The sequence below is a fragment of the Pelecanus crispus genome, chromosome Z, assembly GCF_030463565.1.
Source record: "Pelecanus crispus isolate bPelCri1 chromosome Z, bPelCri1.pri, whole genome shotgun sequence".
NCBI lineage: Eukaryota > Metazoa > Chordata > Aves > Pelecaniformes > Pelecanidae > Pelecanus > Pelecanus crispus.
In genome coordinates, this window is record NC_134676.1 from 2,401,282 (window position 1) to 2,423,382 (window position 22,101).

Here is a 22,101-nt window from a genome sequence, read left to right on the forward strand (position 1 = left end):
TAAGCCTTTGACTCCACAAGCATGGGCTGGGAATATCTTACATCATGAATAAAGATGAGACCGACGGGATGTTTAGCCATTGTATGCAAACCCACGGGACGTGAAGCAGCTCAATCCTTGATAGGTTTAACTACACCAAAGGAAGCACTCATTCTCTCAAGTGCTGCAACACAGTTCAAAAGACAAGGAGGAAAAAAAAGCAAGCCTAAAAGTTTATCTTTTCTCTAGACCATTCTCTGACATGCTGCATGAAAACACGCTTTAGTTCTGTCTCATCTCATTCCAGACACCGAGAAGGTTCAAAGCATATCCACCAACTTATTTATCATACCCGCTTCCCGGTGGATTTGTCACAGTGCAATCTGAGCACCACAGACGTGACTGTCTTCATCCCTGCAGCATCCCCAAAGGTGGGAACTCCCCTCAGCCCGGGGTCAACCACGGTCCTACGGGACCAGCCATGCACCTGGAGACAGCGCACCTCGGCCACGCACCCGCGGGACAGCTCTTCGCCTCCAACCCCTAACTCCTCTCTTCTTACATCCTCTTCGCATGAGGATATAAGCCACAAGCTATTTTACCCGACAGGAAAAAAAGCTAAAGAAAGATAGAGAGATAACAAAATAATTGGAAAAGCAATTCTGACAGATGGCACGTGATACTATGGTGCCCATCTGAAAACTCAAAGTCATGCAGCAAGCCATATTGTCAGAAATAAGACTTAAATGGGACATTAAATGGATTGTTAAATTATTTTTCTCACTTGGCTAACACTTTTGAACTTTCATATTGTTAAGATCTTTCATTTCAGCTGTATTCTTTCTCTTATAGCATGAAACCTGTGGTTTCTGCTAATCATAAGGATCACAAAGCTAAGGGTTAAGGACAACGAAACAACACCCTCCACCCTTAGTTACTAGAATTGTGCCCAAAATACAAGAATTGGCTAATTTTTTTTTTTTTTTAAAACTGGCTTGAATTTTTTTTTTAATTTGTCTTCAAAGACAAATTGCAACAGCATATGATCCATATCAGGGAAGGCATCGCACACTACACAGCTGGACACATAAGAATCGGGTTATAATTGTCTTACCATTATAGGTAGCAATATTTTTCTAAAATAATCAATTCCTCATAAGCCCATAGTACATATTTATTAGTGGGAGAGCTATTTAAATGTTCTTTTCTCACACATTAGGATTCAGCCTCCACCCTCTCTTCCACCATCATTAAAACTAGCAAAATTACTATTGCCCTTACCTCCAAGAAATCAGTGGCTTCCTCAGGAAAGCCACTAAAACCAGCTAATAATTTGGGTTTGACAGATTTACTAATATATCTGTAGGCCAGCGAAGCATTTGAATCATGTGACGTATCTTTTTATGAGACAAATTTGGTAAAAGCATGTCGAAGTCCAAGCCTGAAATACAGCGCAATAAATGAATTAACTGAGCACGGCGTACTCTCTATGGCCATTAGACTGGAAGAAATGCAGGCAGAGGCAAATACCAACTCGAGAAACACAGACCCAAGTGGCATTTTATTGAACATTAGCAGGCAACCCTAAATCACCGGCTGTCCTTGTGTATAAGTAACCATTTAGCAGCAGTGGCATTGGTGTTACGGCAATTCCCAGGGGCCACAGTGGGCGTTATGGCTCTGTTATTCCCATTATTACACACAAACACACACAGAGGACCGGTTCAACCCAGCGTAGGCACAGGGAGCCGCACGTATAAATGGAAAGAATAAGGAAAGCGCAAGGAAAGGGAGGTGAGAACTGCCGGCTAATGTAGTGCCACACCGGCAAAATACTCCAGACCAAACGTCAGAGCCAAGCCTGGAGAGAGGTAACAGCCAGAATCTGTACGTCCTCAGATATGTGACATTATTTGCCCATATTTTCCCCATTTTATCCTACAATACATACATAAAGTGTATACTATGCTGCCAGTTCGGGTCATATCAGAGCCCAGCTGAATAATTTGCTGAACATCAGCCACGAGGTCTGGACGATGGTAGCTTCTAGCTCAAACTTCAGCCCTTTGGGAAGCTGGGGAAGAGGAGAGCTCATCCTCTGCAGCGACCTGCTGCTCACCATCAGCAAACCAGCCTCTTCACCTCCTCCCATCCTTCCTGGGCTGCAAGAGCTCTCCTTGCCCCTCTCCATGCAAAGACAAACTCATTTGCTTGAAGCACAACGATTTAGGTTGGCTTCTTTGATTATGGCAGAAAGGCAAGTGGTTCACACAACCAGGTACAGCTGCAACGCTGCGTAGAAACAGGTCCTTACTGTTTTCCAGCTTGCCTCTGCCATTACTTGCTGAAGCACATCTGTCTAGCACGGACAAAACAAAAGCAGAGAGTCAAAGCCCTGCAGATTCATTGCCTTGAAGACAAGCAACAGCCTGGGAAAAAATTTGGAAACAAAGTAGGAGGAAAAAAAAGTATTAAAATTATACCAGGAGAAACCATCTAACACCAATTCATAAACTGCAAAATAATCCAGTCCCCGATGCTTTCCCTGGCTTTCATGCATGCTTTATCTTCCATTGACTTGTGTCCTCGAACAGAGCATCCTCTCCCTCCCCCTTCCACAGGGACCGTGTAAGGACTAACAAGGTTACCTCAGGCTTTACTGCGTATGCCACTTCAGTTCACAAAACCATTTAGCAAACTGGAGCGACCAACACACCCGTTTCCGACTGCAATGCACAGGACGAGAGGGGCGGGATCCAGCCATAAAACGGTACGTGCTGCTTAGCGTCCTGGCCTTGGTCTAGCAGTGTCTGTCTCAGGAGACCAAACATTGTCCTGGCACCCAGGAAAAGCCACTGGCTACTCCTGAAACTCATGTATGCGAGGAGTCAAATCCTGATTTATTTAGGTACACTTTCTCAATGACTTAAGCGCTACTGACTTTAATGGGACACTCCTTCCTATCACGGGCCACTTTCTTGCCCATAGCACCAACAAACCCTGCAGATAAAATGGTCTGTTCTGACAGGGCTTAGCTCTTCCCTGAAAGAAAAAGATAACGATGATAACAGCAACAACATCACTGGAAACCACAGTCCATTAAAATGCAGCAACCTGCTAGCTCCGTTCTGGGCGAATACTGCAGCATTGTCATGCTTTACCACAAATCTAAGATAAATCAGCAGTAGCCTTCAGCGCCAATAAGTAACTTGAATATTTTATAGTGTAGCATCTCCAACTTCAACTTTGCTTTTTATCAGTAGCACAGGATAGGCTACGTCAAGCCAAACTGCCCCAGCGAATGCCGCAGCGTTACGTTTTCTGCACGGTTATCCTCATTTCCCCTCCTCCTTTGTGACCTCATACAGAACACTATATGCTCCACATTTGCATTCCTCTGCTCCGTATTGTCAGGGTTAGACGAGGATATATTGTGGTGGTACTAGAGGTACTCGGTGCAAAAGAAAGTGGCCCCCAAGTGCAACTCGGGTGGCCTTATCAATTCAGAGGAGAAAAATCAAATAACATGTAAAAAGCAGTCTTTTTCCTTCCTCCCCCAAGTGGGAAGACCAGCGTTTTGGAAGGAGCTGTTCAAAATCAGCCTTCTAACATCAAAAACGATGTTAAGTGCAAATAAATCAAATCAGAGAGAGAGAACAGGATGAGAGTAGTTAAAAGGCACGGTGGCATCTTTTTAGCTTTTGCAGGTAATAGACGGTGCATTTACACAAGGCTATTTATCCACTGATCTCAAAATAATTTATAAAGTGTTAATTGACTCACGAAGCTTCGCAATATTCCCCTGGGAGAAAAAGTGAAATCATCATTTGTATTACATGAGAGCTGCTTGGGAATTTTTCAGCGTGACGGTTTCTCATCACGATCATTCACTTGGTCAGTGGCGATTCTGCAGAGCGCAGACCCGGACGGTGCTGAGCCCCATCGGCTCTCCTGCACAGCAGCTCGCAGGCAGCTCTGGAGCTGCGAGGCCGACGCCACCCGAGCTCTGCCATGTGATTTATCCCAAGACGGAGACCCGTGCATCCCCAGGACCCCATGACAACATCGCAAATCTACAAGCACCGACTTCAGCAACCTCTTTGTGTACATGGGCAAGAGGGAGGTGGACTCCCAGCTCAGCATCTCCAGCACACACCAGGCTCTTTTGTGGGCAGATCATGGGACTGATGTTTTGCAGCCCTTGTGATACTTTATAGCTTCTCTTTTTGGTTTGGGAGGTGACTTCAGGCAAGTCACTTCTCTGTGCTTCATGCTCTTCCTCTGCACAGCTGGGAGCAAGGACAGGAACCTCGCTGATAGGTAATGCCTTTCATCAGGAGATGGCACAACATTCTAAGATTCAGGGGATCTCCTCTCTATCCTGACACCAAAGGAAGAAGAAAGAAAGATTCTCCATTTAAGACACTTAACTCACAGGGTAGCTACCTCCCAGTCACCGCTGAACAACGGTACCTACTGCGTGATGATTTACTTGCAATTAAAAGCCAGGAACACGCTGATACAGTCATGCTGTTTACTGGCACCTGCCAGAACGCAGAAATCTCCACGTTCCAGAAAAGCTGCAGTGCTGGGCACAGGGAAGAGGGAAGTTTGCTTCCCATTTGCTCTTGGCACGAATCCCACCCCGGCCGGCAGCGAGAGCCAACTCGCTTGACCAGAGCGAAGAGCGCGAGCGAAGAGCGCGCGCTCGCTGAAGCCCCCATACCCAGCCCACGCACAGGAACGGGCTCTCAAACACACGTCAAATCTGGTTTTGCCAACAGAAGAGGTTCAGCACGTTGCCCCCAAATCAACCACGTTGCTGCTGTACCTGCCCTGCTTCTAGTCACCAGCCTCAGATCCACACCTGCGCTCTCCATGTTTTTCTCTTCTTGGTTTTGAAGAGACTGAAATGGAACCAAGCTCTTTGTAAGCTTGTTTTAAAAGCCTCCCTTGCTCCAGAATACAGATCCCAGTTAGAAACGAGCACGGCTTCTTCTCTCCTGTCTGAAACAAGATTTTGACATTTTCCAACTTCACCTAGAGTTGTTGCAAAACCAAAGAGCTTGTGGGACAGAAATAACTTCTGCTGGCCCACTCCAGTGGAGTGACTTCCGCCCTCTTCAAGCAACTTGGAAATTCATTATACAAAATTTCTTACTTTTTATTGACAAATAGTACAATTGGCTGGGGTTTTCCAGCATGCGTGAGCACATTATCAGGAGACAAAGAAACATTTTTCAGTAGTACCAAAGAAGTCCAAAGCAAACATGCACACCTATTCCCCTCCATTTGAGTTTACCATTATCATCTGCAGGAAACTGATTTTGCTCGACATTTTCAACCACATTTTGCAATAGAATGCCTCAACCTTCATCTGAAGAACCCAGAAAGGATATGCGAAAGCAGCATTCTGTGGCTCTGGACCACATGATGGAGAAACTTCATTGCATACCCCAACTTCCAAAAGTATCGTTTTAAAATTGGAAACGCTCTTTTACTATGAAGATGCAACATAGCCACAGATTTGCGTTAAGGAAGAAAAGAAGTATGATTATATTGTTCTAACGCCAGTTCAAATACACGTGTTATCACTAGGGCTGGCAGACACAGGTTCCTAGTTCAGAAAATACATGGTTATAGCTACTGAAATAAAAAGACCTGCAAGACCTTGCTCCGTAACTTCAGCTATCCATAACCCAGATTAAAGACCTGTTACCCACTCACTACTGTTCCGTCCAATTAGGTTTAAGTCAGCCAAAACGTTCAAAAGTCACCAGGAGGAAGGAAAAGCAAATCTGGAGAACTTTTTCCTTAGGGAAAAAAAAACCCAAAAAACCAAAAACATACTCCTCAGCGTCTACCAAGACAGCAAATCTTCACCTTAGAAGTTACTTCCCAATACCTTCCTGTATTTCACCGGACTATAACAAATTAACAGATCACAACACTTTACAACTGAATCAAACTTCAGAAGACTCGGCTAATTCTCCCCTGAAAGAAAAAGCTAAAATATTACAGTTTTCTTTATTTCTTTCCAATACATCTAATATCCCTCACAATATATTATGTACTCCTTTACCCAAGGATTTAGTTATTTACAGTCAACGTTTAGTTCTTTAACTAAGAAGAAGATTATTATTTTCTTATTGGTACTCATTTGGCTCATGACAGCTCTAATCACTTTTATCTCAGAGAGAGCTGCTCACCTTTCTGACGACTTTGCTAGCAAAATTTTTCACTCTGCTTCTAAGACAAGACTTGCCTGCCCCCGAAAGCAGTACACACAGCCATGAAGGGTCCACAGCACTCGGCATCCCCTACAGCAGGTGTTTCCATAGGGAACGCGGGCATGACGCGGCAGGCAGACCACTAAATTACCAGGCAGCAGGTTACAGAAGGAGGTTGCAAATAAATTGCCTCTCATCATGCCTAGTGATTGCTAAGGACACCAACCATGCTTCATATTTGTGGCTCCTTAAGATTACAATGTTTGATTTTAATTACACGATATATCACAGAAGCATCGAGCAAGAACAGTCAAACTCCATCCAGCTTACATCTTCTTAATGCTCCAACAGTATCATCACCAGGATGTTCATAAAATTCTGCTTTATGGGTTTAAATATTTTAAGAGGCAGCAAATCATGTACCGAAGTCTTTGCAGGAGTGTACGTTAAGATTATGATATCTATTATTTCAAAAACAAATACAGAAAACTGCAGAGTAATTTTGTTAGTGTAGTTATCATGCCAATATTTTGTGAGAAAAGTCACTAAAACCAGTTTTACAACTCCATCTGTATCAATAACACATCTGTATATCACACAGCTTCATATTATCACCAGAACTTAACAGAGAAGTTTGGTTTATTTGTTTTGCCCAAGCACTGTTTATGTCCCAATAGCTATTTACAGCAGAATATGGATTTTTTTTTTTCCTCCCTCCCCTTTCTCACAAGGCTTTTTATTTAAATTAGCATTCCTTAGGAAGAAAACACCAATAATATATTATGCAAATTCTGAAATGGTTCATATTTGGAGTTTTTAACAAGAGAACAATGCTGCAACTACTCACAGGGAGTAGTTTCCAATGTCCTTACACACACTGAACATAATTTAATCCCTTACGCAGTCTCACTGAAGTCACCGCAGCGGGGATTAATACTTTACAGAACTAAAGGTGGCAGAATATCTGGAGAAACATAGTAAACGCTAGCTTTACTGTCCTGGATGCAATTTATTTTCTGTAAGCCAATAAAAACTACCCTCAGCAGTGGAAGTTCAGCATGAGATGGTCAAACAGACAAGATCTGTGTATTTGTTATGAAGTAGCACAGGTTATTTCATTCCTCATTGCCTACATGTTGAATGAGGATGTATTTACCTTATGCCCCAGGGGCATTTTTAGCAGCTGCTGATCAACAGGAAGGATTAGGGACTGACCATGAAGACGCAAGACCTGTAGCTTGCCTCCACCGGTGACATCCCCAGAAAGCCTGGGAGATGTTATTCCTTGGGCTTCACAATCCTACCAGAATCACTGAAAACTAGTGCCGAGACTAGTTTTACGTAATCACTTTTTTTATCCCTTGGCATTATATTTAACTCACCTTTTTTAAAAAAAAGAAAGAAAAGAAAAAAGAAACCAAACAGCTTATTCATTAACATTAATGACTCTTCCAAGCTAATTAAGATGAAACTCCCCCTTGTCATCCCCCAAGCGATCAAACCATCAGTTTCTTTTTAAACAAATCTGCACCGAAGGCAAAAATAAAAGGCAACTCAAGTTAAATAAGAAAAGGAGGGTGCAAGGTGGCAATTTAAAGCACCTGAAATGGTTCAAATATTTAATATATAGATAAGTACGAACAGACAACCTGACTTACAAGTCAGGGAAGGAGGCAAGTGAATGAAAATTTGAGTCAAAATAGTCATCATCATCATAGGAGCACAAGAAAAACTTGAAATCTTAGCGTCATTACGATGGTATCTGCACACCCCAGTGCTGGGGCTACGCAGCATCCGTGGCTGGATTCTCAGCCACAACCCAGCAAGGGATTTTGCTGTGTGTGAGCGTCTTGAGCGTCTGTGATCAGCAGAAATCCTTTTTTTTTTTTTTTTTTTTTTTTTAAATTAAAAAAAAAAATCAGCTCCTACTGTCTTTGGTGCAGAGCAGCAAGGCTGGAGAGGGTGCCAGCACCATGAGCCTGCAGGTGCACAAGCATCTCCGGGGCCACCAAGCACAACGCCTGCTCCACTGCTGGAGGCGACACTGGGAAGAGGGGTGCCACGTCTTGAACCTGAATCGCACACCTCAGGTCTCGGGCTCCGTGTTCCCAGCTGGGTGTGCTCGGTGCTGTTCCTCTGCCAACCCAAAAAAACCTCAGAAATGGACTTTCCATCCCCTGGTTTTCCTTTCATGCGGTCCCCTCCTCCCCTCCACAGATGCGCTCCTTCAAGAACATTATTTACCGTTTCTACTTCGCTCTCTCTGACAATACCAGCAAATGTATTTACTTCCCAAACCAAACACAGATGTCACGTTAGAAAGGCAGCATGTGAACAAAGTTACTGTGGAAACAGAAATATTAATCACCACGAGTAGCTTGGAGAGAGAGAAGTAAGTGGCTCATTCTCATCAATGTCATGTTACCTAGAACTACCAAAAAAGCAACAGTCATGCTTTCTGACAATTTTAAAGGCATCCAACTTCTTTCTTTTTTTTTTTTTTCCCCTTTTTTCTTTTTTTCTTTTTTATTTTCTTTTTACACCGGAAACTCATTTTATACTAAAACACCATCCTACCAACCCTCTCCATTCAAGTACCCACCAATTTCACGGAACATTGAAAGATTGTTAATATTTTCTGTAAACAGTCTTTCACCTGTATTTATCAAATGGATATTTGCAGGCCTGCATAGCTATTACAGAAAATACCTGAGCTTTGCATGCTGAGAGCACCAAGCTCATCTCTATTCAAAGATAATTTGGGGGTTCCTGGGGACTGTAGAAACAAGTGAAGTAGTCACCAGAAGCCTTTTCACAAGCTGAGGGATGAGAAAAACGGCAAGAATTTAATTTGGAAAGACATGGCTACGAAGCAGAAGGACAGACATTCGATAACAGAATCTAACACTGAATAGATATCTGGCTAAGGGCCCAGTGCTTGCTCTGCCTCATAATTTTAATATGATGTATCAAGTCCTCATTTTATGAAGATGTGAACTTGTACGGAACTTCAGTTACCAAATTTCAGATGTTTACTGTGCTCAAGGGGTGAAAAGCTGTGTCGACGCGAGGAAGCTTTTTTTTCTCCTGGCACACAGTAGTGTACGCACATATCCATACCCTTCCTGCCCAGTACCAAAATCATCTGTTTCCTCTCAGCGAGTGATAATTTATTGCCCATGCATTAGGCAAAATAAAATGGTGTATTTCTGAAGTTATCCTAATGAAATGACTCCTCTTTAAATACCTTTACTAAAATAAGATATCTGAAAGTCTACTGGTGCAGTCTTAAAATCATCATTTGACTGTGAAAAACCAGTTAAAATATTACTAGGAATATAATAATTTCAAAACAGATTTTCAAGTTAAAGACTACTTATTTTTAGGAATTATAGAAGTGATGAGTACCTAGATTAATTAACTTTCCTCCCTAAGAACTGGGAGTACATCCAGATTTTGCAAAGAAACACGCTGCACTTCTGCAGTAAATACAGCCTAAAATCCTTCCCTGATGAACAGAGATGCCTTCTCATAATTTAAGTTTAAACACAAAAATAAATCCCAGGCACAACTGTCTCGCATCACCACTCAGTAACTCAAGCTTTTAACACAAACAGCTAAAGAAAATACAGATGCAACAAGAGCATCCCAAACCAGACCCAGCAGAGCCCCATGGGATCCAGTAATGGTGGAGGTGGACACACCACACAGGCAAGTGGTTGGGACAAGTACTGGGAATAAAAAAAGCGCAGAGAAATGAGGCACGGCTAAGCACGTGGATACACAAGAAGCACCAGGCTGCCAGCACCTTGCAAACCACACCACAGCTACCAGGCATCGGGCACATCAGTTGGTTGACTTCAAGCCAGACTCCGTCAGCAGGACTACAGCACGGCTTATATGCATGGAATCATAGAGTCGTTTAGGTTGGAAAAGCCCTTTAAGATCATCCAGTCCAACCATTAACCTACACTACCAAGGCCACACTAAACCAATCGAGGGTAGACTAGACTAAACCATGTCCCCAAGTGCCACCTCCGCCCATTTTTTGAACCCCTCCAGGGATGGGGACTCCACCACCTCTCTGGGCAGCCTGTTCCAGTGCTTGACCACCCTTTCTGTAAAGAAATTTTTCCTAATTTCCAACCTAAACCTCCCCTGGCGCAGCTTGAGCCCATTTCCTCTCATCCTATTGCTAACTACTTGGGAGAAGAGACCAACACCCCCCTCACTACACCCTCCTTTCAGGTAGTTGTAGAGAGCAATAAGGATAATTCTTATATCTATTCTAGATAATAATTCTTATATCTATAATAATTCTATTATAGTTCTATCCTAGTACTAGTTCTATGTAATTCTAGAGGTCCTTTCCAGTCTTAATGATTCCTAGTTTTTACTTTCATTGAAAATAATCCAGCCACCAAGCCAGGAAACATGAAATTAATTATTACTCTCCCCTTAATTCGTTTAGTGGTGGACTTGGTAGTGTTAGGTTAATGGTTGGACTGGATGATCTTAAAGGTCTTTTCCAACCTAAACCATTCTATGATTCTAATATCCAACCTAAACCTCCCCTGGTGCAGCTTGAGCCCATTTCCTCTCATCCTATCGCTGGTTCCTTGGGAGCAGAGCCCGACCCCCCTCCCTGCCCCCTCCTGCCAGGAGCTGCAGAGCGATCAGGTCTCCCCTCAGCCTCCTCTTCTCCAGGCTGAACACCCCCAGCTCCCTCAGCCGCTCAAAAGTTGCATCAAAAGCAACTTCCATTAACTCCCTTGCAGACAGTACTCCTTCAGCCCCCAAACCACTAAGGGAACTCTGAATTTTGTTTCGCTTTCACGCCGGCGTTCCCACAGGTCCCCTCCAGCCGGCGCCACCACGAAGGCAGCAGGGACCAACGCGGGCGGCAGTCGCAGGAGCACGTCCCCGCGCCACGTTGAACCCACTTGCCTGCTCCTGCCATTAAATGTGGGGGACCCCCCTGCCCATAGGCGATAATGCAATGAAAATATTGTGCGTTAGAAAAAGGAAAGAAAGAAAGGAACGGAGCAAAAAGGCATGTAAAGGAACAGAGCGGACTTTCCATTGCCTAATCAAGGTATAACAGTACCATTTATGAGCCAACGCACAAAAAAGCAACATACTATATTGCCTGTAATGCTTTGGGCAATTTAAATGTCAGTCACAGTATTCAACTCATTTATATTTAAGTGTATTATTTTGTTCAATCATTAGAAAAATGTTTGCATGAGCTGCTTTATGCTTGTGGTTACCAGATTTAATAACCGCATCTCCAACAGCATCAAGTGAATGGCTGCGCAATTTCTCTCAGGGGTAAGGAGAAGAAAGGCAGTATCAGACCACTTAGTAAAGCGCACGTAAGAAACAAGACAGGCAAAACCTGTAGTTATATTTTTAAGTTTAAACAGCAGGTGCATGTGCATATTCAGCCTCAAGTGTCATAGTGTGGGTACAAGACACGATTGCGCAGTAAGGTTGCACGCTGAAGGACAAAGAAAAACCGTAAATCAGATGCTACACAACAGGATTGCTGAAACTGTTAAACTCAATGGAATAAAACTTAAGAATGAGACACTGAACAAAATACCAACTCTCTCATTTCAATTTGGAAGGTGAGGTAAGATACTTTAGCCCCTCAAGCTACCAAGTCAAGATTTTTCCCTTGCCAAAAAAAAAAAACCAAGCCAAAAATTTGAGAAAAGCAGCTTACAACCCAGACCACAAATGCTGTCAGACCACACAGTTATTTGATCAGTTAAGCTAGAACCAGCAGATAAACAACTAGAACCTGCAGTTATTTATTCATCTATTTTTCCCACAATTTGACTTTTGGATTTCAGATAAGGCAGAAGAACTTGCATTTTTTCCATGTTCTCTTTGCATTTTCATTTCTGGATAAAATTTGAAACACGTATCTTAAGATATCTTAATATCTTATCATGGTTCTTCACAAAATACCTTCTGGTCCCAGTAAACTTGAGTCACCATTAAAAGCAATAATGAGACGAAGCTGTATCTAATGGTGTCTTTAATTTGCTTTTCAAGATCATTATTTTAGGATATAATATTTGCATTATTTAGGTTGTGTAAGGAAATACAGATGCACACACACAGAAATATATGCAAATTCTTTAGAGACCAATATAAGCAATACCCAGCTGGGACACACAACCAGCATTTCTGCGGGTATGACTGCCGTCACATCTCGTGAAAGAATCCCCTCTACGCATCCGAAATTGGTATTTTTGAAGGATTCAGCAGCTCGATAGGAGCCAGCCAGTCATTTTGGTTGTATTTGCCCTCCTGTTGGCCTTTGAGACACCAGCGCAAAAACCACAGGCGTATTTATGGGAATGCTCAGTTTTCTGTACTTTCAGAATTAGTGAAGAGTTCATTAGAAAGCTCAGTCTGTGTGTTCCAAGCACTAATTCTCTTGCAGATCAGGTCCCAAGATGACAAAGCTTTCACTTTCTGTTCAGAGAGCCTGAAACCCAAGCAGCAGCATCGTCCTTCCCACCCTCCGCTCTACAACTCGCGTGGCATTACCAAGCGACAAACCTCGTAAATTAAAAGACAAGTCTAACGCACGGATTAAAAATGCTAATATTTATATTGATTCAGACACAAACGCCTTTATTGGGAATAATGCTGTGCTGGAAACCACACAAGCAGATATGAAGAGGCAGACTCCACCGGTATGCCAGGTGCATCCAAGAATCACATTAGTCAAATAAAAAACTTGAAAATTAATGCAGTATCAAGCTTCACAGTAACAAGCAGCATCCAAAAGTCTCTGGGTATAAAAAGTGCTTGTATGGGCCTATATGTTTCCTTCAGTTTAATGAGTATGATATATATCATGTCAGCTATCTAGGGCTGCTCCCCATCATAGCTTCATAAATAAATTGATTTCTTATAGCTTCAATGAATCACAAAGAGGGAATCTGAAGGATGAGAGTACGGGTTTATAAAACTCTTCTTTTAATCAAGTGTTGTGTAAAAATGTAGTAGAGAGATTAAAAGTATCTGAAAGCTGAAAATTACACAAGGTAGCAAAAAACCAGAGAGAGTCGGTGGGGAACCTGAAAAGACAAAGGGAAGATTTTTCTCTTCTAACCTGCAGACCAGAGAAAAAGGCTGTTGTATCTGGGGGACTACCAGCAAAGGTGGCCAGAGTCAAGGCAGGAGAGGAGGGGAACTTGGATGGAGACAGCACCCCTAAGGAATTTAAGAGCTAAATGGAATGGTGACAAATTTTGGAGGAAAAAGCAGCAGGATCTGGATATAGAGAGCAGGATCCGGGTGAAAGATGATCCTTTGGTGCCATTTACGGCGACAGAGCAGATGACCGTAGCTGGTAATGGGCCAATCCATCAAACAACAACAGGACTTTGGTCTCTTCAGACTAATTCAGCATTAATCCAGCAGGTAAAACAGACCTTCCCTACTCACCATGGTCTCCCATAGGTTTACATCTATACAAGACATCACCACATACGAAACTCCTTGTTAACTCTTTTATTTGGCCACCTGGACCCGCTCCCTGATCTCTGATCCAACGCCATTCACGTGATTAGCAGCCAACTTCAAAGTTCTCACCAGCGTGCGCGGTGAAGGAGGAACACATGGCGCAGTCCCCTGGGGAGGAGCACCGCTCCGCACGGGACTGCTGGTGCTGCCCATGACAGGACGCAGAAGTCTGGTGCAGGCACAGCAAATGTTTCACTTTTCACAGTTTCATGTTACAAATGAACTTCAAATTAAAAGTAATTCATGCTAGAAAGACTTCCTTCTAAGCTGTGTAAAAAAAAAAAAAAACAACTTATTTCTCACCTTAATAAGCTGTATTTTGAAAGCTTTAATTGCATGGCTGTATTTTTTTTTTTTCCACCAGATGGTACGTATTCAACACTTAAGGCTTTGAAAAGTCTACATTTGTGCAACAGCACAATTTATTATTTATTTTAAATATTTATTTATTTTTATTTATTTCCTATGGTATCCAAGCATTTCGGTCAAACTTTTCTTCCTTACAACAATTACTTTATAAGACATGGAGTGTTGATAACCTCTCCCAGTCACCTACTCAGATATGAAGAACATGTAGTAGATGATTGTAAAATTCATCAGTGAGAGGCGTTACAGATGGTTATAAGCATCTGGTTAATCTGCAAGACTCCAATAGTCTAAGAGCTGATTAACTATTCATTAAAGAGATGTTAACCATTCATTAACCCTTTGTGAATTATGTACGCACAGAAATATTCATCTCATGCGTCAGCAGCTTTGCAGGGAGTTTGTTTCTAGCGTGAAACAGTCACCGGCGCTCTGCGCTCACCGGTTTTCAGCAATGCCACTGAGCAATGCAATCAAGCCGCACTGCCCGCCTGCTCTGCCATGGTGCGTTCAAAGTATCTGTGTTTTAGCTGATTTGATGTACAAGGATGACTTGGGACACCTATTTCACCCTTTCTGCCAGCTGACAAGATTTGGGATTTTTTCAGCTCTGAACAAGGCTAGTGGCAATACAGAGCTGGTTTCCCAACTAACAAGGATCTCGCGTCCCTGGGACTTCTGCGTGCATCCTGGGAACCAAGTCATGAAAAGATGCCCAAAGAGAAAGGGAAAGAAAACCAGTAAGAGATTAAAACATCCCAGTGGACAATTCACAATTCAGGGCTTCTCTCACCAGCTCACTGGGAATTTACTTGCATCTTCCATCGAACTTTACCATTAAGATCCCACCCTCTGGCTCCACGCGTTTGCCCCCAGGAGTTTAAAGCCGGTCTCACCAGCACTTACACTGTGCTACAACAGGCCTCTCCGACCCCGGCAGCATTACAAAGCTTATACGGGTGAATAGTTCCTTCCAACGCATTAAACACCAAAGAAAGAGACTTCTTTCCAGCACTCTGCCTGCTTGCCTTTGCATCAAAGCCTTTCTTTAAAAACGTGTTTATCGCCAGCAATGTCGGACAAACTTGACTCTACAGTAGCGCTTAAGCTCCACCGTGGTCCACTTTTTCCCACCTCATGTTGGGGAGGACGTGATCAAATTTGCTTGTGTGCGTCAGCACTGCGGTGCTTCCTGCAGGTATTTGCCTTGCCAGGCTGAAACAGAGGGCAGCGGATTAACCTCACCCCAGGCAACGGGCTGAATTCAGCTCTGGACAAGATCTCCGTTAACTCCGGGGTTTTAGGTTTGCTCTGGGGCTACCAGATAGGCAGGCAATTCTAAATTTGTCTACATCAAAAATTATCAAAAATTATTAGCCAGCAAATTATTTGGCCTGTATGAAAACAATGAAAACCCCCCTGCATTTCATACAGCATTATTTAAACTCAAGTAACAATAAAAATAGCACCAAACATTCTTGTTGCTAGCTTTAGCCATGTTCCGGCTGGTCAGGGATCTGCAACCCCAAGGGCTACGGACCAGAAGGACACTAGACAGCATTTTGTTTCAATCAACTGTTTTCTCAGAGAAGAAATGTTTTGGAAAGGCGCTTTGACTCTGGCAAAGATTTTGTTGGAAGAGACCTTCCTCGCGTCCCCTGCTCGGGGCACTGACCTGGGAGGAAAGGCGGCTGGGCTATGGTCCAAGAGGTGTTATTCTGGTACGACTCCTGTTCTTACAAAACCATATTTAAATATATATTTGGTTGCCCTGGAATAAAAAGGGATTCTAAAACCTATCAAGCTGTGGCAAAACAGCCAACAGCACTGCAGTCTTCCTGCTGTTAGAGAGGCTGTAGCGAGGAAAGAGCCCCGAACATCGCAGCAGCCGGAGATGACAGCGTGCACGCACCCGTCCCCTGCGACATCCTAGGGACGTGCAAGATTTGGATGAGGGGAAAGAAAAAGTGTTGGTTCCTCCCATTAGCAAGGATTGGTAAAGGGGGAACAGAGAAGTGGTTCAGGGAAAGTGGGACTGACGCCTGATAAACAACAGCATCCTTAGGAAAGCAGAGGTATCGCTGATTTCCCCCCAAATAAATTATTCAGTGTTGTTTGTGACAGCAAAAAGACACTCGTGCTCTTACAAATAGGCTTTAAAATCCCTGCTGAGTTCCCCTGCAGGTGAATGGAGGGTCTGTTGTCATACAGGGCTGATATCCCACTTGCTAAAATCACATAGGGCTTCGTAAAAATCTCCTCCTGGGGCACTGAAAAGCTGAAAGCCAAGAGAAGCTAAAAAGGGAGCTTTAGAGATTGGTTCATTTTGCTTGTTTATGTTTTTCAATAACATTTCCCTATCTTACTCAGACATATTAAAACTCAGACAGGATCCCGTTAGCACATACAGCCTTGTGGACATTAACCACCGTCACTCGCTTCACATCTGGTTTTTGCTGAACCCACCCTCCCTCTCCCACTCTACACAGCGGGAGCGCTCAACCCGAGCCCACCGTGTCGAAGCGACCCTACGATAACAACGCGGCACACGCAAGGCTGAAGAAAACAATTTCAGGAATGAAATTTCCAGGGTTTCTTTTCAAAAAAAAGAAATAGTAACTGAAGAAAAAGGGGAAAACAGATTTAAAAGGTGTTATTCACTATCAGTTGTTTCCAAATCTATTGCACTAGGGAGTTAATCCTTGAGCAATTGGTCTCAATGAAATGATTCTAGGCTACTAATGGTTGGACTGGATGATCTTAAAGGTCTTTGCCAACCTAAACAATTCTATGATTCTACTCAAAACATGTATTTGATAAGACTTTCCAATGTCCAAGGCAGCAGCGGGGTGGTTGAGCCCAAGTCCTCCAGCAAACGTCCACCCGCTACGCAAGCGCTGCCGCTAACGAGGGGTTTGCAGTTGTCACTGGTGATGGCTTTAAACATCATTGCTAATCAGCGCTGGAGAGAAAAGGCTCCACAACCCAAAGCTCACGTGCCCGTTGTGGAGAAAAGTCTTAGCTTTTTTGCACGTTTTAGTTGATGGGAGGCTCTCTCCTTCGCTGTTTATTGCCGGTAAAGCCTAGCATTCACGCACACACACCAAGCCACCCCTAATTAGAAAATTACTTCTGCCTCAGTAAAGCGTCTCCAAAATCTGCTTCATATTCCAAACGTGCAGAGACAGCACATATGTGTTTTCATATGCCGAGCGCTGCACTTGATAATACACTCTAAAAATATTTTTCTATATCTGATTTCTGTTCTTCAATATTTTAATCTGGAAAACTTCAAAACGAGATAAGAAAAAAGCACAACTATTCTCTCACAAACGAAAAACCAATCTGGTTAGGAATCACAAAATACAGGTTAATCCTCTGTTGCGATACAACCGGTAGCAAAATAGCAGATGTTTTCAGGTAAACACCACATGGATTATTTTTTTCTATTGATTGATTCATAGGGTAAATACGACGTTGCTTTCATGGAAAAGCTGTCAGCTAGAAATACATCCTAGCACACGTAACACAGGCACAAACCCCAAATATCCCACTTTTAACCAACAGCCAAGTCATTCCCCTTCTCCTTCCCAAAAAGCCTTTGAACCCATTTGGCCACTTCCAACAAGACTGCGTTGTAGGGCTCAAAAAAAAAAAAAAAAAAAAGTTTGAAGGAGAACAAGAGCTTCCTAGACCAAAACGAAGGCCACTCTGCTGGCAAGCCTGCCGTTTGAGCCAGCACCGCACGCAAACGCGGGGGCCAGCTCCCACCCACGCAGCTGGCAGCGGCGCAGGAGGTGCTGCCGCTGGCCCGGCACAGAAGCAACCTCCAGGTACCTTGGTGGGGAGGGCCGGGGGACGCATGCTCTGGAGAGGAGACTTTCCTGCTACTCTTCCTGCTGAATCCAAAGGGCATGGTAAGAAGCACGGTCAAAGAATCAGGAAAAAAAGGAATATGCACTACAAAGGAGGGGGACAGGCTGGGACTGCTGAACGGGGGGGTTGCACACAGCCAAGGGAGCGGGCAGATGACTGCTCTGGTGCTGGTTCTTGATAATGCCCAAAAATCAAAGAGCATCTAGTAGCACCTTCTCCTACACCAGCTAATGGCGTTGAACAACATGGAACAATCAGGAGCACTGAGATAGAATCATAGAATGCTTTGGGTTGGAAGGGACCTTGATACTTCTATATGCTATGAGTAGGTACTTTAGGTAGGGAAATAATTTCCAGATTCTCACTGGGAGAAGGGTGAAAAAGCAGCCTAGGACAGTCAGAAGTACCAGGGGTAAATGAGGCACTGAGGGAATGCCTTCAGGGCAGAGAGCAGCCCAATTGTCAGAGCACAACATGCATCTCCAATATCTAAGTCCCCCTTGAAGCACCACATAGAATCATAGAATCATCTAGGTTGGAAAAGACCTTTAAGATCATCCAGTCCAACCATTAACCTACACTACCAAGCCCACTCTAGACTAATCAAGGGTAGACCAGACTAAACCATATCCCGAAGTGCCACATCTACCCGTTTTTTAAACGCCTCCAGGGATGGTGACTCCACCACCTCTCTGGGCAGCCTGTTCCAATGCCTGACCACCCTTTCCATAAAGAAATTTTTCCTAATTTCCAGTCTAAACCTCCCCTGGCGCAGCTTAAGCCCATTTCCTCTTGTCCTATCGCTAGCTACTTGGGAGAAGAGACCAACACCCACCTCACTACAACCTCCTTTCAGGTAGTTGTAGAGAGCGATAAGGTCTCCCCTCAGCCTCCTCTTTTCCAGGCTAAACATACGTGTACATATACACATGTACATACATGCCATCATCAAGAGGCAAAATTCAGAATCCATTTCAAGAGCGTCGGTGCACCTAGCGCATTTTGGCCTGTCCAGAAGCGGAACAGATTTTCTGCCAGTGGAAGAGGAGGAGGCAAGGCTCTGAAAGCAAAACTAACAGCTCCAGGAGCGACAGCCCCTGGAGAAGAGGCAGAGAGCAGGCGGAGGAGGATCTTCGGGGCCAAAACAACAGGCTGCGAAAAAATTATTTGTGCAACTCTACTGTGATGTGGCGAGTCAAGCAAGACTGCACTTGTAAAAGGTCACTGAAAAGAGAAAGGAGCAATGATCAGGATTTAGATGACGCTGCAGGGAAAAAGAGACTTTGAAGAACAACATAGTTAAGAAAAGGAAACAATTCGGACCTTTACATTAAAGTTAAAGCGATATGATCAATCATTTTGCTTAGATGATGATGATAACCTTAAAATAGGAAAATAATTCCACAGAAGTTCAAATAGTCATAAATCCTGCAAGAACAGGCACATGGGGTATGTATGGACTGTGAGGTGAGTGACTGCAAGTTCAGCTGATGAGTAAAGTTTAAAAAAAAAAAAAAAAGAGTCAGGGAAAGAGAAGGATAAGAATCACATCAATAAAGCTAAGACAGCAAAGGGCAGAAGAAGAGGGAAGAGATGAGTTGTTGACTTCCTACATGCGAATAATCCCAGTGATACCATTCACACACAGAAAAAGCTAAAAAAGTACGTATTGTAGAATTAGGGTCTTAAGGCAGGAGCTACCACTTTGCCTACAGCAAAAGTCTTCAAAGTGGAGGCATGAACATCTGCCGACAGGTTACACCGGTATTAGTTTGTACTATGCTACTTCATATGTTACATGATACCCCCACATTAACGCTTGAACAGCATCCTCATTGTTAAACAATATTAAAATAGAGCTTGAATGCAGAAAAGAGAGCCCTAAAACAACATTTGCCTGTTTACACATGACAACTAACTCTGAGTAGATCAGGAGCCAGTAGTTACTTGTTTGCATTCTTCTCGGCCATCACAGAAAAGAAAAATCAGACGAGCAGATTTTGTGCCTGCGCTGCTAAATGCTTGTGACTATTCCGCAATGCTGTATTATATAGATCTCATCATGCTACCAATTTTCCATGGTACTGTCATCATCTGCAGTTTAATGATAACATGGCCAATAACACATCAATATTCCTTTTGCAGTGCAATTCCCAGGGCCTCCAGCCCATAACATTAATATGAGCGAACAGAAAGTCACCAGAACGTTCTTCTCGGATTGTGTATCAAAGCCACTGATGCTTATTCTTATTTTGTTCTCGGTAACGAGTATAGAAATAGGAGGAGGAGCTTCCCTCCGTACAAATGTATACGTAAGTCAAGTAGGTTCATGCAGCTAGAGCACAAGGACAATATTCTCGAGGTATTTTTGCCCAAACATGGGCGCTGCTTTCCCACTCAGGGTGTACATTACTCAATTCTACTGTCCAATGTAATCTTAAAAATAATCATCGTTGTGGATTTTAATTAACATGCGCAGCACTAACAAACACGGACAAGAGCGGCGAGATCTGTTGACCCAAGGGATAAATTATGGTTAAGGAAAACAGAGTGCAGTTCTTGTTTGGTTTTAACCTTAGCAACTAATAAACTTGAAGCTCACTGAAATATGAAATTGGGTGAATAACTGCAATTAGCTTGAGGTCATTGGAAAAAATCCTACCAACTCCCCATTTCTCCAGCGTGTTTTGTCAGAAACGTAATGCGCTTTTTAATTCAGTTGTTACGTATTACTCTACATACGCAGAGGAAAGAGAAGTTTAAAAGCTATTATTCAATATCTGAAAAGAATTCTTTGGGTAGAAAATGACATCGCATCCGGAGATGACGGATGCCATCCGACAGCACAGATGTGACTTCGGCTGCAAGCGGGCCGTCACTATTACGCAGCGCGCTGAAACGTCGAGACTTGCTCTCTTGCTGCTCCGGCACTACAGAGCTCAAGTGTTACGTTTTTGCCTTATCGAATTTGTATCGAATCTGTGGAACATAATTTCATGAGATGAAGTTTCTCTGAAGTTCTGGAGTTTCAGAGACTGATTAGAACCGCTGGAGTATTTACTAATAACCAGGGAAAGATGAGAGGAGCTCAGCTCCACAGATTAAAAAAAACCACACAGAATTAAAATGCAGGCAGCTGCTTACTTTCCTCTAATGCAGGCAATTACATATCTAAACTGATTATTATGATTTCATAAATTAATTTTCAGTTCCATATATAGAAGAAAGACTTGGCTTAACCTACAATGGTAGCATGTTAGGCTGCAGTAGAGTTCCTCTCTTCCAAGCATTGATAGAATATTTGGAAGTTTTGCTTTTTGTCTTAAAACATTTGGGGATTCGTGCAAGAAACTGATTAAGATTACAGGAAAACTGAAGAAGCTGAACATGCACATGACCAAAATATCATAGAATCATTTAGATTGGAAATGACCTTTAAGATCATCAAGTCCCTATAAATAATTATATATATTCTGTGTATATATATGATAATATACATTTTAGGTGTTAAATATCTTTACATTTAAGGACTATCTTGTCCAAAAATAGCAAATAACTTTTTTTAAGGTTTGCAAATAATTCATATATTTATGTTTAGTAGAACGTAGAATGAGCTTCACGCTTGCAACATCATATAGCAATGCAACTAAAAATCATTTCGCAACGAGATGACAATCAGAAAAGTTTGACCATTGCATTCAATTAATATTTCCTGAAAAGCCATGACCGATTAACCTGAATAGGAAACAGGCAGAATGGAAATACACTCACAGTGATTCTGATAAAACAGATGTTTCCACATGCTGTTTCTTGCTGAAAGCAATGGGACACAGAACATGCAAAAATTTCTGTTGAGATTTGGCATTCATAGTTTCTCGCTCTCTCCCTTCAACGGTAGAACATATGCTACCCAGTTGCTCTAGAATTACGTGTCCTCATCTACTACGTTCCAGCTCAGACAATCTTAAATGATGTTGCTTACCTATGGAACACATATTAAAGGAAAAAAGCCTCTCAAGTATGTAACTATTGTGCATTTGTGTTGTGTTTTTCTCAAACAGTGCTTAAATACTACTCTTATTCCAATTCCCAACATCAAAAA

The 22,101-nt window shown here is 42.8% G+C and overlaps 1 protein-coding gene across 1 annotated transcript in view; it reads right to left on the reverse strand.

The window, feature by feature from the left end:
* Positions 1-22,101, reverse strand: part of DCC (DCC netrin 1 receptor) — a 596,500-nt gene that overhangs the window by 326,086 nt on the left and 248,313 nt on the right. The gene's annotated exons all lie outside the window — the stretch shown is intronic.